Here is a 14,278-nt window from a genome sequence, read left to right on the forward strand (position 1 = left end):
AAAATTTTTTTAATGTGTATTTATTTTTTGAGAGACAGAGTGCAAGTGGGGGAGGGGCAGAGAACGGGGGAAACACAGAATCCGAAGTCGGCTCCAGGCTCTGAGCTGTCAGGCAGAGCCCGATGCGGGGCTCGAACCCACAAACTGTGAGATCGTGATCTGAGCCGAAGTCAGACTCTTAACGGACTGAGTCACCCAAGCATCCCTCATTTATACAAAATTTAAAAACATTTATGTAGGGGCATCTGGGTGGCTTAGTCAGTTAAGCATCCGACTTTGGCTCAGGTCATGATCTCATGGTCCGTGAGTTTGAGCCCCACATCAGGCTCCGTGCTGACAGCTCAGAGCCAGGAGCCTGCTTTGGATTCTGTCTCCCTCTCTCTCTGCCCCTCCCCTGCTCGTGCTCTGTCTCTCTCTCTCTCTCTCAAGAATAAACAAACATTAAAAAAATTAAAAAAAAAACATTTGTGTAAATCTTATATGGTAAAATATACCACATTTGGTTTGGAGGTATATGCATATAAGTGAAAGTATAAAGAGAAAAGAGTAAAAGTGTGAAGAAACGCATGAGAAAGATAAACCATACATTCAGGTTAGTGGTTATCTAATGATTACTAAAATATTTTCCCTGGGGGCGTGAGATGAGTGGGGAAAGAAATACAGGAGGAACAAAGAACTTGCTAAGATTAATTATCTATTACTGAGTATCAAATTATCACAAAACTCAACGGCTTAAAACAGCATACATTTATTATCTCAGTTTGATATAATCATGTGGATTTTCTTCTTTGGTCTGTTAATATGATGGATTACATTGATTGATTTTTGAACGTTGAACCAGTCTGGCATTCTTGGGATAAACTCCACTTGGTCATGGTATATTATTATTTTCATAGCCATTGTGTATTCAAGTTTCCAGTATCTTCTTTAAGATTTTTGTTTCTTTGTTCCTGAGCGATATTGGTCAGTAGTTTTCTTTTCTGCTGTCTTCATCTTGTTTGGACATTAGGGTAATGCCACCTTCATAAAATGAGTTGGGAACTTTTCACTTCTATTTTCTGGAAGAGATTGTGTTGAACTGATGTTATTTCTTCTTTAAATATTTGTTAGAATTCACTCGAGAAACCATTCAAGCCAGAAGATTTCTTTTTTTCTTTTTAATAGGAGAAAAACAAACAAAAGTTTAATAACACGTATAGCTATATATAAATAGATATAGATGTGCCACCCAGGCACCCTCCAGGGGATTTCTTTTGCAAGTTTTCAAATTACAAACTCAACTTCTTGTTTGGGGCGCCTGGGTGGCTCAGTCGGTTAAGCATCCGACTCTTGATTTCAGCTCTGGTCATGATCTCACAGGTTCATGAGATCGACCCCCTATGGGCCCTGTGCTGACACCAAGGAGCCTACTTGGGATTCTCTCTCCCTCTCTCTCTGCTCCTCCCCTGCTCACTGGCGCTCTCTCGCTCTGTCTCTCAAAAATAAATAAACTTAAAAAAATGTTTTTAAACCGAAACAACAAGTTCAACTTGTTTAACAGATATTGGATAATTCTGGTTATTTTTGTTGGGTGCATTTTGGTAGTTTGTGGCCTGTATGGACTTATTCTGTTTCATCTGTGTCAAAAGTCATTAAACATTTTTTTGTAGAGGAACACATAGAAAAGATCATAGGCTTTTTGGGCCACACAGTCTTTGTTACAACCATCCCATTGTGCCATTGTAGTGTAAAAGCAGTCAGAGACAATCAATAAATGAGTGAGCCTGTCTGTTGTATTCGTTTCCTGGGGCTGCCATAACACAATAGCACAAATTTGGGGATTTCAAACAAGAATGTATTCTCTCACAGTGCAGGAGGCTAGAAGTGCAAAGCACAATGTCCCCTCTGAAGTCTGGAGGGGAGAAACCTGCTTTTCCCAGTCCCCAGCATTCCTTGGCTTGTGGCCATGTAACTCCCATCTGTACCTCTTCCTGTGGCCTCTCCCTGTGTCTCGCTGTGTTTCTGTATCCTAATCTTCCACTCCTTTCCTTATAAAGATATCAGTCATTTTTTTTAAATTTTAGGGCCCATCCTGGTCCAGGATAACCTCATCTTAATTACACTTGCAAAAACCCTATTTCCAAATTAAGGTCATATTCTGAGGTTCTAGGTGGACATGAATTTGGCAGGGGGGCTATTCATACCTGTATACCATGTTCCAAAAAAGCTTTGGTTACAAAAACTGGAGATGGGCCAGATTTGGGCCATGGGCCATAATTTGCTGACCTTTGAATCTAAGCTGTTAAGCTCATGGACACAGAGATATTTGCAGTATTCTCATTATTTTAATGCCTAGGTGTTGGTAGTGACATTACGTCTTTATGCCTGGTACTGGTAGTTTGTGCCTTTTCTGGTTTTTTCTTTGTCAATCTAGCTATAGGTTTATCAATTTTATTGATCTTTTCAAAGGACCAGATCTTAATTCAATTGATTCTTCTTTATTGTTTTCCTGGCTTCAATTTCATTGATTTCTGCTCTGATCTTTATTATTTACTTCTTCTGCACTGTTTTTCTCGTGTCTTAAGGAAGAAGCTTAGATTCTTAATGTGAGAGCTTTCTTCTTTGTTAATATAAGCAATTAATATTATAAATTTTCCTCTAAGCACTGCTTTAACTTCACACCATACATTTTGATGTATTTTGTTTTCATTTTCATTCAGTTCAAAACATTTTCTCTTTGGGATTTCCTCTTTGTCCATGAATTGCTTGGAAGTGTGTTGTTCAATTCCCAAGTGTTTGGAGGTTTTCCAATTATCTTTCTGTTATGAACTTTTCGTTTAATTCACTGTGGTCAGAAACCATGCTTTGAATTCCATGTGTTAAGCATGCATTAACACAAAGGTTCAACTCTTTGGTACTGTCCCACAGATCCCTCAATTTCTGTTCAACTTTTCTAAGGAAACTGGTTTCTGTCTGTTGTTCAAACCGAATAAGTATTGATCACCCACGTTCTTTCATTTTTCCTCTGTCATCTTCACTCTGCTATTGAGCCCATCCAGTGATTTTTCTAATTCAGTCATTGTATTTTTCAGGTCTGAAAGTTATGCTTGGTTTTTCTATAAATCTTCTACTACTTTGCTGAGACTCTGTACCTTTCCATTTATTTCAAGAGTGTTCAGCCTAACTTCTTGAGGCATGGTTATAATAGCTGCTTTAAAGTCTCTGATAATCCAACATCTGTGTTACTTTGGGGTTGGTGTCTGTTGCTTTGCCTTTCACTTGTGAGTTAAGAGTTTCCTCATTCTTCATATGCCAAGAAATTTTGGATTTTATCCTAGACGTGTTGGGTCTTGTTTAAATCTTAAGAGGTGGGAGCGCCTGGGTGGCTCAGTCAGGTGAGCGTCTGACACCTGCTCAGGTCATGATCTCCCAGTTCATGAGTTCGAGCCCTGTATCGAGTTTGCTGCCTGTCAGCACAGAGCCCACTGCAGATCCTCTGTCCCCCTCTCTCTGCCCCTCCCCCCACTGCACTCTCCTAAAAATAAATAAATTTTTAAAGAAAAATAAATAAATCCTAAGAAGTATATTTGGGTCTTTTGTTAGCAGGCAACCAATCAAATTGGGTTTAGATTGCAAGTTCTGATATGCCTTCTGTGGGCTGTAGGCCCAAAGTCAGTTTGGTTTTCAAAGCACTTGTAGTGCTTTGAGGGATAGTCCCATGTGTGTGACACCCAGTTGTCAGCCTGGGATAGTCTGATCTGTGTTGAAGCTCAGTTCTTGAAGGCTGGATAAGCTGCTTAGGATCAGATCCAGACATACACGGCTCAGAGGCAAGGCCTGGAATTCACACACAACTTGATGGGATTACTCTCTTGACTCCCCCTCTTCTCCATGATCCACCCTGACTATTTCCAGATCCCTGGAGCCTGCCTTCCCAGACCTCCAGACAGAAATTTGGGGTTTTAGTTTCCCCACTTGGCTGCATTCCTTCCATTACTGCCTCTGTGTCCAGGACCAAGTAGTGGGAGGACAAAGAGAAAGGAAAAATTAATGGGGATTCACCTTCTGCTATGGGGATCACAGCTACTCTGGTGAGAGATAAGAGTTTCCCTCTTTCAGAGATTTAGGCATCTGCCCTGCTGACCCAATCTGCCATCACTGTGCACCCCTCACCTCTGCTACCACTGTGGGAGCTGGGGCCAGGGAAAAAAAAGGTAAAAATGAAAACACAGGGGACTTCTCCTACTCTCGATACCCGTAGGGGTCCCCTTTTCCACTCCTTCATCGAGAGATAGAAAGCTTCTCACGGAGCTCCTTCTGTCCACACCCAATGTGCACTTCTGAGTTTTAGGCTGCCCTTAAGTCCAGAGTGGGCAATACCAGAGAGATAAAACTTCAATTCTTCCTTAATCCACTTGCCACCATTTATTTTTCAGAATCCTCTGAAACTGGTTCTCTGAATTCAGAATTGATCATTCCATGCCATGGGAGAGAGAAAGGAGGGTATGCTTACTCCGTCTCCTCAGCATCAGAACCCAGATTTTTATAAAGAAAGAAAAATAAAGAAAGAAAAAAAGCAGACTCCTTCTGCTGGTGTCGGAAATTGCACCATTAGGGAACCCATCACAATGGCAGCCATTGTTTATGTGAGAGAAATGAATATTCACCTCGAGTAAGCCGTCGTTATCTGTGGTTTTCTGTCAATCTGAACTTAATCCTATTTAGGTTTAAGAATTCTAGATTCTTTAGCCTGACATTCAAGGCCCCGCTATAAACCGGATTTATCATGTCTCACATATCTCCACATGACTCTGTACCAACCAGACTGGTTTCCTCGATGTCTCCCATCACATGCTATCTTACTCAAGGTATGCCAGCTGCTGTAACAACCCCCAAATCCCAGTGGCTTATCACAAACAAGGATAATTACCCACTCATCTCACAATCTGATGTGATCGGCAGTGGGGGAGAGGTACAGTTCTGTCCCATACAATCATTTGGGGACCCAGGTTCTCTGCCATCTTCAAACTTCAATCTCCAAGGGGAAGAAAGAGAGTGGAGGATTACGCAGAAGGATTTATGGGAAGCCTGGAAGCAATGTTCCTTACTTTCATCCATATTCTGTTGTCTAGGGCTCAGTCACATGGCCCAACTGATCTGTAAGAGAGTCTGAGAAATGTAGTCTTTCTGTGGCCCGAGAGAAACAACACAGCAATACAGGACATTGTCTCTGTCACATATGCTTTACTCTTTTCAGCTCTGAGCCTCTTCATACATTCTCCATCCTACCTTCTAATTCTTCCCTTCAGACCCTGCCAAATCCTCCCCTTCCCTGGAAGCCGTTCTTGATCTCTTCCTTGAAGTCCTCCTTGATTGCTCTCCACTCTGAATGAATAAACCATGGAATTGCCCAAAACATGCAATTTAGCACAAGGTTGCCTCGCCCTCAGTTTGTTTTACGTGTGCAGGTCTGGACAGCGTCTGTGGGACACTCTGGAGCCAAAGGCCATGACTTATATGCATACGTTCAAAAATGTTGGAAGTGAACATCATCAGAAATGGTATATGTTGAAACCTGATAGGGTGCAAGAACACAGCATCAATTCTTTGATATTCTTTCTTGCCAAAGATGTATAACTTGAATCTGATCACGAGGAAACAGAAACATTGAAATTGAGGGACAATGTACAACGTAACTGGCTGGTAGTCTTTAACATGTTGAAGTTGCAAAAGTCAAGGAAAGATTAGAGAACAGTTTTGGAGTGAAGAAAGCTTCACATGTCAGAGACATCACAACTAGATGCAACGCATGATTCTGGACTGAATCTTTTTTGCTATAAAATACATTACAGGGACAGTCGTCAAAACCTAAACGGGGTCTGAGGATCAGATTGTGGTAACGTATCAATTTTGGAATGCAGGAGAATGCCCTTGTGTATAAGAAATACTCCCTGAAGTATTTGGAAGTGATCGGACATTAGGCGTGCAACTCGTTCTCAAATAATTCAGAAAGTAAACCGTTCTTTGAAGAATACTTCCAACTCTTCTGTGAGTTTGTGGTTTGAAAATAAAAAAATAAAATGCTTGTTGAGGAAAACGTTGATACATCTCCAAGCATAGGCAAAGAGGCACATTTCACAGGCAAGCCTCCTGTAGTCCCCTGTGCCTGTCCCTCTGGTTTCAGCAGTAATGATCGCTACTGTGGCTCTGGCTGTTGACGGTCTACACTGCAGCCATTTCCCCTCCTCCTCTTCTCAGAGAACCCTGATTCTGGTGGGGCTGGTCCTACAGTTCGTAAGTTCGAGCCCCGCATCAGGCTCTCCGCTGTCAGCACAGAGCCCTCTTCAGATCCTCTGCCCCACCCTCTTGGCCCCTCCCCTGCTCACATGTGCCTTCTCTCTAAAAATAAGTAAACGTTTAAAAATATATTGGGCAAATATATTCTAAGAAATTAATTAGAATCTTCAAAAAAGACAAAAAGGCAGCAGGAAAGAGCCAACTTTGAGATGAAAGCTTATAACCAGGCAGGTGAGGGCCAGAGCTGCTTATCCTGAGGTTATTTGCTCACTGGGGCTTCAGTTCAGGGAACACGCAAGATGAAGGGTACAGAAGTCAAGGTCAAGATCTCCCAAGGGACTCTCCCTACATCAAGCTGGTGCCCCAAAGGGTATGTCCCTCGGGTAATGGTTCCAGAGACTGGCTTTACCCATGCAGCTGGGGTGACCGTATGACTCAGTTCTTGCCAATGGGACATAGGGAAAATCTGCTGGGAAGTTTCTGGGAAAGACATTTCACCTCAGTGAAAGGAAAGAGGGGATGAGGGGGACTCTCTTCTCTTTCCTTCCAGACAGCTCTGGATGCTGTCTTGGGATGCTGTGATGTAGTGCTTTGGCAGCCACCTTGTAACCATGAGGCTATGAAAAATGCTGTAAGTGGCAAAACAGAGGAATCTGTGAAGAGCCCAGTCATTGATCAACCCAGAAAGCACCCACTTCAGACTTTTTGCTGGAAAACCATTTAAAGCCACTTTGAGTCTAATATTCTATTCCTTCTAGTGGCATTCTCTTAACTGAGAAAAAGACAGACAAACCATAATTGTAAGGCAGGGGGCTTGCCTACTTTCACCTCTATCACTTACCCACCCTCAGAGTCACAGGGGTAGTCCCTCTGTGAATTCACTGGGTTCACAGGCAGAACAAGGAAGGTCAGGGAAGAGTAAGATCTCAAGCCCCTCACCCCCATGGGCTCAGAAGGTTCACAGCTGTGGACACTTATCCTTTGTCTCCTCTGCCATACGTAGGTTGACAACTTTCAGGGTTAAGTGGGGGATCCCAGTCACAGTTTCTGTTCCAGCTCCCTGCAGGATTTGAAGACATCTCTGGGGCTCATTTGTTTGCTCTATGAAGGGGAGATTGATCCCCGCTATACCTGTGCCTCAGGGCCAACATTATGATTCACTGAGAAAAACCCCTTATCTTGCTCAAGCCTCTTACCCCTTCCTGGCACCTTACATACTTCATCACCTTTACTTTAATCCTCAGATCACCTGCTCCCAAGAGATGCATGTTAATACCCATTTTACAGACACAGAAACAGGGGCTCACTAAGCTTAAGTGATTTGCCCAAATCACACAGCTCACAGATGACTTAATTCAGATCTGTCCAACTCCAAATTATTGCCTTTTCCACCCCCACCGCCCTGCAACCTCACCATGATGGGCAATGTTCAGGGCTGTGGAAGTACATTTGGGCAGGGACAATCAGGGAAGACTTCTTGGAAGAGGTAGTGAAGGCCAGCCCTTGCAGGCTGAGGAGGAATTAGAGACAGATGGAATGTCAAACAACCTAGAGGGAACTGAGCCTCATAGCTTGGGAGAGAGGGATTGTCAGGGAGATGGGGCTCGGGCTGGGGCTGGTAGGAGGCCAGTGGGTATAACTGTGAAGGAGGGAGAGTATAGCTTGGGGTTAAGCACCTAAATTCAAGAGCCAGCAGGCTGGATTGCCTCCCAGCCCTGCTACTTACCAGGCGTATAACTCTGGGCAAGTTTTTAACTTCCCTGTGCCTTAGTTTTCCCATCTGTAAAATGGGTATGATAATAGCATCTACTTTACTGGTCTTAGCTACAACAATGTCCAGTACTTGATGAATATTGTGATAATAGCCTTCCTTCTTTGTCCCTCTCCTCGCCCACCCACCCCTGCCCACCTGCAGATTTATTGGGCCACTCTGGAGTGCCCCAGGGAGCTCCTGGGCGTGCCCCACCCCTCAAGGCCTTGATCTTTCTGTTCAAGGTGCCCACTGCCCCCAGAACTCCACCAGTGTGGGCTTCCTCTAACCCAACCCTCCTCCTCCCTCCCCTCTTGTATGTAGGGGAATGAGAGAGATAAGAACCAGCAGCTTCAATTAAAACCGAGTCGCTTGAACAATAATGGAAAAGTAATTGAGCTAAATTGAAATGTAATTGGAAAAAAAAAATCATGGCTTAACATGGATTTGGAAACCAGGCTGGGGGCAGGGGCCTCTCCATTCTCTAGCCTCCAGATCTCCTTATCTCTTCTGGATCTCTCAGGGGACCCCATCACCCTTTGGTCCAGAGTCCCCGAGAGCTCTTTCCTCTCTTTCTGAGGCTTCTTCCCCACCCAAGGTTTTTTCCAACAGTGCTTCTCAATCAGGGGCAATTTTGCACTCACACACACAAACACCAAGGGCCATTTGATAATGTCTGGAGACATTTTTGGTTATCACAGCTAGCAGGGTGGGGTGCTATTGGTATCTAGTAGGTTAGAGGCACTAGGGAGGGACACAATGCACAGGACAGCCTCCCACAGCAAAGCATTGTCCAGCCCCAAATGTGAATAGTACTGAGGCTGAGAAAGTCTGCCCTGCTCTAACCGTCCACTCTGCAGAGGCCCCCAGCCCTCAGCTAAGGGGTCTCTAGTTTCCTCTCCTTTCTCCACCATCAGGGAGACATCCCCCTTTATAGGTGTCCCCTGCAAACCCCAAGTTCTCAACCCTCAGCAGAGAGAAAGGCAGATGACCCTGCTTTCTGGAGGCTGCCTATCCCCACCCCCACCAGGGGGACTCACCCTCACCCCCTTTCCCTCCTCCCCATGTTCCCGGCTTCTTGCTCCCTCTCCCTTGCAGGAGCCCATTTGGAGGCCAAGGAGTGGACAAGACGGCCCTTCGAAGCTTCCTTCCATCCCCATCCCCAAAAAGTCCTCCAAAGCTAGTCCTCGGAGAGACCTAGCACACATAGGATGCAGAAGTGTCCTTAGAGATCATCTTGATAAGTAGAAACAGGCGTGCTCCTGGCTGGTTGGTTCAGAGCTAGGGCCACCCCAGCCTCCAGGCTTCCAGCTCGAGCCCCGCCCTGTGCTGCGTGAACATCTCCTCCTCCTCCTCAGGCCCCCTTCCCCTCTGTCCACACTGGAGAGTGGGCCTGCCGCCCACAGAAGCCAGGCCGGGCCCCCCTCCGCCTCTCCATTCCCTCCCATCTCTCCCCCCTGTCCGCCTGCCCTCCCTTCTTGCTCTGGTGTGTGAATCCAGTGATGGGGGGGGGGCGGTGAGGGGGATTGGGGACTTGGTGGGGGCGGGAGGTGAGCGGGAGGTGCCTGTTTGGGCTCCCGATAAACTCAGGAGTCAGCCGGCGTGAAATGAAGAAATATGGCTCCCGGTAAATATTTATTTTCTATCAGAAATTAGCAAACCAAATGTAATTAAAAACAACTCCGTGTGTGCCTTCTCCACTCCCACCCCAACCCCAAGTCTAGAAAATGACATCTCGGAATAGTGAATCATGAACACCGCGCCCTAATTAGCAGGCTGCCCCTGCTGCTGAGGCCGCCTCCCTCAGACTCCCCGGGAAGTGGCTGGAATGCACGGGCCCAAGCCATCGAGACCTCTGCAGGTCCCCTGGGTCCTTTGGCCCCAGTCCTGAGCAGGACCTAGTAAGGGAAGAGGGGAAGTGAAAAAAAACCTCTCTTCAGTGAGTCTGAGGGGGGAGGCAGAAGCCTGCCCCCACCCCTCTTCTGCCTGGCTACTATCCATCGAGTTCAGAGGCAGCTGGGGTTGCTGGTTGAGAAAATGGCTTTGGGAAATCAGCAGAGCCCGATTCCCTCACTTTCTAGCTGCACGAGCCCGGACAAGAGTCCCTCTAGTTCTCGGAGCCTCCGTTTCCCCATTTGTAAAGTGGCGATTGTGAGGCTTACCTTGTAGATTGATCTGTAGTGAGCCCCTACAACGTGCAGGGGAACAGCACACCAAAGAGTGTGCTCTCGGGACTCACCTTCTGCAGGAGTGGTAAAGGCACTGGCACAAAGAGGGCGTTGCCTGATCTGTCCAGAGTGCCCTCTGGCACAGACCCCGTCGAACATCCAGGCTGACAGAGGAGTTGTCACCACCTGGGCTGAGTCATGGTTACCCCACTTTGTTGAGCATTTACTATGTGCCTAACACCGTGTGAGGTGCTGCTCCTCCAGGGCGGGCCCAGCTAGACAGAAGCCTTGCTTCCAAGTCTAAGCCCTGTGCTGCCTCAGGGCGGGGGTGCAGGGAGGGCGGAGACTCCAACCCCCACGGCCTTGTCGCTCCCCTTTGGCCCAGGCCGTGGATTGCCGTGCTCAATAAATATTTGAGACCCATCTTCCAGAAATGCTTTTTCCCTCTTGTCAGCATGTCTGTTTAAAATTCACATGACATTGGGGCGCCTGGGTGGCGCAGTCGGTTAAGCGTCCGACTTCAGCCAGGTCACGATCTCGCGGTCCGGGAGTTCGAGCCCCGCGTCAGGCTCTGGGCTGATGGCTCAGAGCCTGGAGTCTGTTTCCGATTCTGTGTCTCCCTCTCTCTCTGCCCCTCCTCCGTTCATGCTCTGTCTCTCTCTGTCCCAAAAATAAATAAAAACGTTGAAAAAAAATTAAAAAAAAAATAAAATTCACCATGACACGCATGCAGAGAGGCTTAACATCACTCATCACCAGGAGAATGCAAATCAGAACCACAATGAGATATCGCCTCATATCTGTCAGAATGGCTAGTATCAAAAAGACAAGAAACAATAAGTGTTGGAGAGGATGTGGAGAAAAAGCACTGTTGATGGGAACGTAAATCAGTGCAGCCCGTGGAGAGAAGAGAGGAACACAGAGGTCCCTCAAAAAACTAAAAATAGAACTACCATATGATCCAGTAATGCCACTACTGGGTATTTACCCAGGGAAAATGAGAACACTAATTCAAAAAGATATGTGCCCCCCTACATGTATTGCAGCATTATTTAAAAGAGCCAAAATACGGAAGCAGCCCAAGTGTCCATCAATAGATGAATGGATAAAGATGTGGTACACACACACACACACACACACACACACACACACACTAGAATATTACTCAGCCATTAAAAAAAGGGTGAGACGTTGCCATTTGTGACCACATGGATGGACCTAGAGGCTATGACGCTAAGTGAAATAAGCCAGAGAAAGATAAATACTATATGATTTCACTCATATGTGGAATCTAAGAAACAAAGCAAGCCAGCAAACAAAAAAAGCAGAGACAGACCCATACATACAGAGAAGAAACTGACGGTTGCCAGAACAAGAAACAGGGATGGGCAAAGAAGGAGAGTGGAAGATACAGGCTTTCGGTCATGGAATGAATGTCACGAGGACGGCAGGCACAGCATAGGCAGTACAGTCAAGGGTCTTGTAATAAGGCTGTATGGTGACACGTGGTGAGCACAGCATAACGTACAGACTTGTGGCATCACTGTGTTGTACACCTGAAACTAATGTAACATTGCGTGTCAACTACACTTCAGTTAAACATTTTAAAACTCCTTCAAACTCAACACCCAAAACCCAAATAATCCGGTTAAGAAATGGGCAGATGACATGAACAGACAGTTTTCCAAAGAAGACATTCATTCAGATGGCAAACAGACATGTGAAAATATGTTCAACATCGCTCGGCATCGGGGAAATGGAAATCAAAACCCTGATGAGATACCACCTCACACCTGTCAAAATGGCTAAAATTAACAACACAAGAAACATTAGGTGCTGGCAAGGATGCGGAGAAAGGGGAACCCTGTTGCGCTGCTGGTGGGAATGCAAACTGGTGCAGCCACTGTGGAAAACAATATGGAGATTCCTCAAAGTTAAAAGTAGAACTACCCTACGACCCAGCAATTGCACTACTAGGTATTTACCCAAAGGATACAAAAATACAGATTCAAAGGGACACCTGCACCCCGGTGTTTATAGCAGCACTATCAACAGTAGGCAAACTATGGAAAAAGCCCAAATGTCCATCAACTGATGAATGGACAAAGAAGATGTGGTATACACATGTATACAATGGAATATTACTCAGCCATCAAAAAGAATGAAATCTTGCGATTTGTGGTGATGTGGATGGAGCTAGAGTGTTAAGCTAAGTGAAATAAATCAGAGAAAGACAAATACCCACATGATTTCATTCATATGTGGAATTTAAGAAACAAAGCCAAAGCACATATGGTGGGGGAAGAGAGAAACCCTAAAAGACTCTTAAAGATAGAGTACAAACTAAGGGTGGATGGAGGGAAGTAGGTGGGGGATGGGCTAAATGAGTGATGGGTACTAAGGAGGACACTGCCTGTTGTAAGTGATGAATCACTGAATCCTACTCCTGAAACCAATATTACACTGTATGTTAACGGACTAGAATTTAAGTAACAATTTGAATACACACACACACACACACACACACACACACACACATTTTAGAACTTCTCGTGAAAAAAATAAGGACATTTTAACCCGAAAAAAAGGTCACAATATTCTACTGCCAGTCCTGCTCACGGGGCCTCTGCAGCCCACCTTTCTGACCTGGGCTGCACAGCCCCCTGACTTGGCTGATGAAAACAGATGCTGCTGAGCCCACGCATGTCCCCTCACCCTTACCCACTGTGGTGCAGCAGCCCAACTTCCAACTGCCAGCACCTGCGCCTCTTCGTCTGCATGCTCTTTCTGGAGCAATCCAAACTGTCCTATGCTGGCAAATGCCACCTCCTCTAAGAAGCCTACCTTGATTGCTGGTGCCTGCTCAACTCTGCCCCCTGGGTCTGGCTCCCTTCAGCTCTGTGTAGGCTCTCCTTTGGACACACGGCACAGCCCGCCTGATATTATAAGCTCCACTTCACGTGTCCAAGCTTTAGCTTATATGGATTGGACCTCCCTCCCTCCCCGACTTATGCCACCAAAAGTTTTGGGTTCAAGTTCTGGCTCTCTCACTTAACAGCTACGTCACCTGAGGCAAGTTATTTCGCTTCTCTGAGCTTCAGGGCCCTCATCTGTAGATCATGGATGATACTAGAACCTTGTCTCATGCTTGTTTCAAGAAATAGAGATGAGATAGACTATTTGACAAGATGCTGGTACCTAGTGAGCGAAGGAGACAGCTGTGTCCCCATAACTGGGAACTATTATATAGCCTTCCCGGCCCCTAGCCTCCTTCTGGGATTGACCTCCCCCTTCTTTGGGGGAGCTGCCCACACCTGTCCAGGTGACCCCAGTAGAGGGCATTTATCATGCCTCCCACTCCTTGGCCATCGATGATCAGCTGAGGCTTGAGCCCGTGCTCAAAGCTGGGCCAGAATTTTTCCCTGGGATTCTTCAAACTGGAGCTGGGAGAGGTTCAGCACCTCCTGGCGGAAATGCTGTGGGACACGAGGAAGAGCCATGGTGCCTGCCGAGTGGAGGAGGGTCAGAGAGACTCTGGCCAAGAGGTGGAGGAGAAGAGACCAGAGAGAAATGAGAGAATTTGTGACAGTGTTTGAGTCCCGGGTTCCAGTGCTCCCCCAGTTTCTCATGCTTGTCCTTTGATTAGGAGAGATATTCCAAATCCTTCCCACAAATCTCCCCACCCCCATTTTTTTCTTTTGCCTTAGTCCAATCACTTAAGCCGGGTTTCTGTCACGTGCTCCCCATCAAGTCCTGGCCGATGTAGTAGTCCCAGGAAACCATCTTTCTGTCATCTGCTGGTGGAAGAAGGCACAGGGCTTCCTGGATGGAGAAGGGAGGTTCTGAAGGGGACTTTGAGCCTCTCCTAAGTGTGCTTCCTGTTTTCTTCCCCCACAAAGAATAGGATGAAAAGAAATCACAGCCCCAAAGAGGACACTTAGTGATCAAGAACTTCCTAGTGCCAGGAGCAGGAGGCTCTTAGAAGCTGGGAGTGGTCACATCCACGAGAAGTTAAGTTAGTTGAGTGCTGGATGGGGGAGGGGATTGGTCAAGCCGCCTTTCGGAGCCCTGAGGCATCAGGTGG

This window comes from Felis catus, chromosome B2 (genome assembly GCF_018350175.1).
Source record: "Felis catus isolate Fca126 chromosome B2, F.catus_Fca126_mat1.0, whole genome shotgun sequence".
NCBI classification, from domain to species: domain Eukaryota; kingdom Metazoa; phylum Chordata; class Mammalia; order Carnivora; family Felidae; genus Felis; species Felis catus.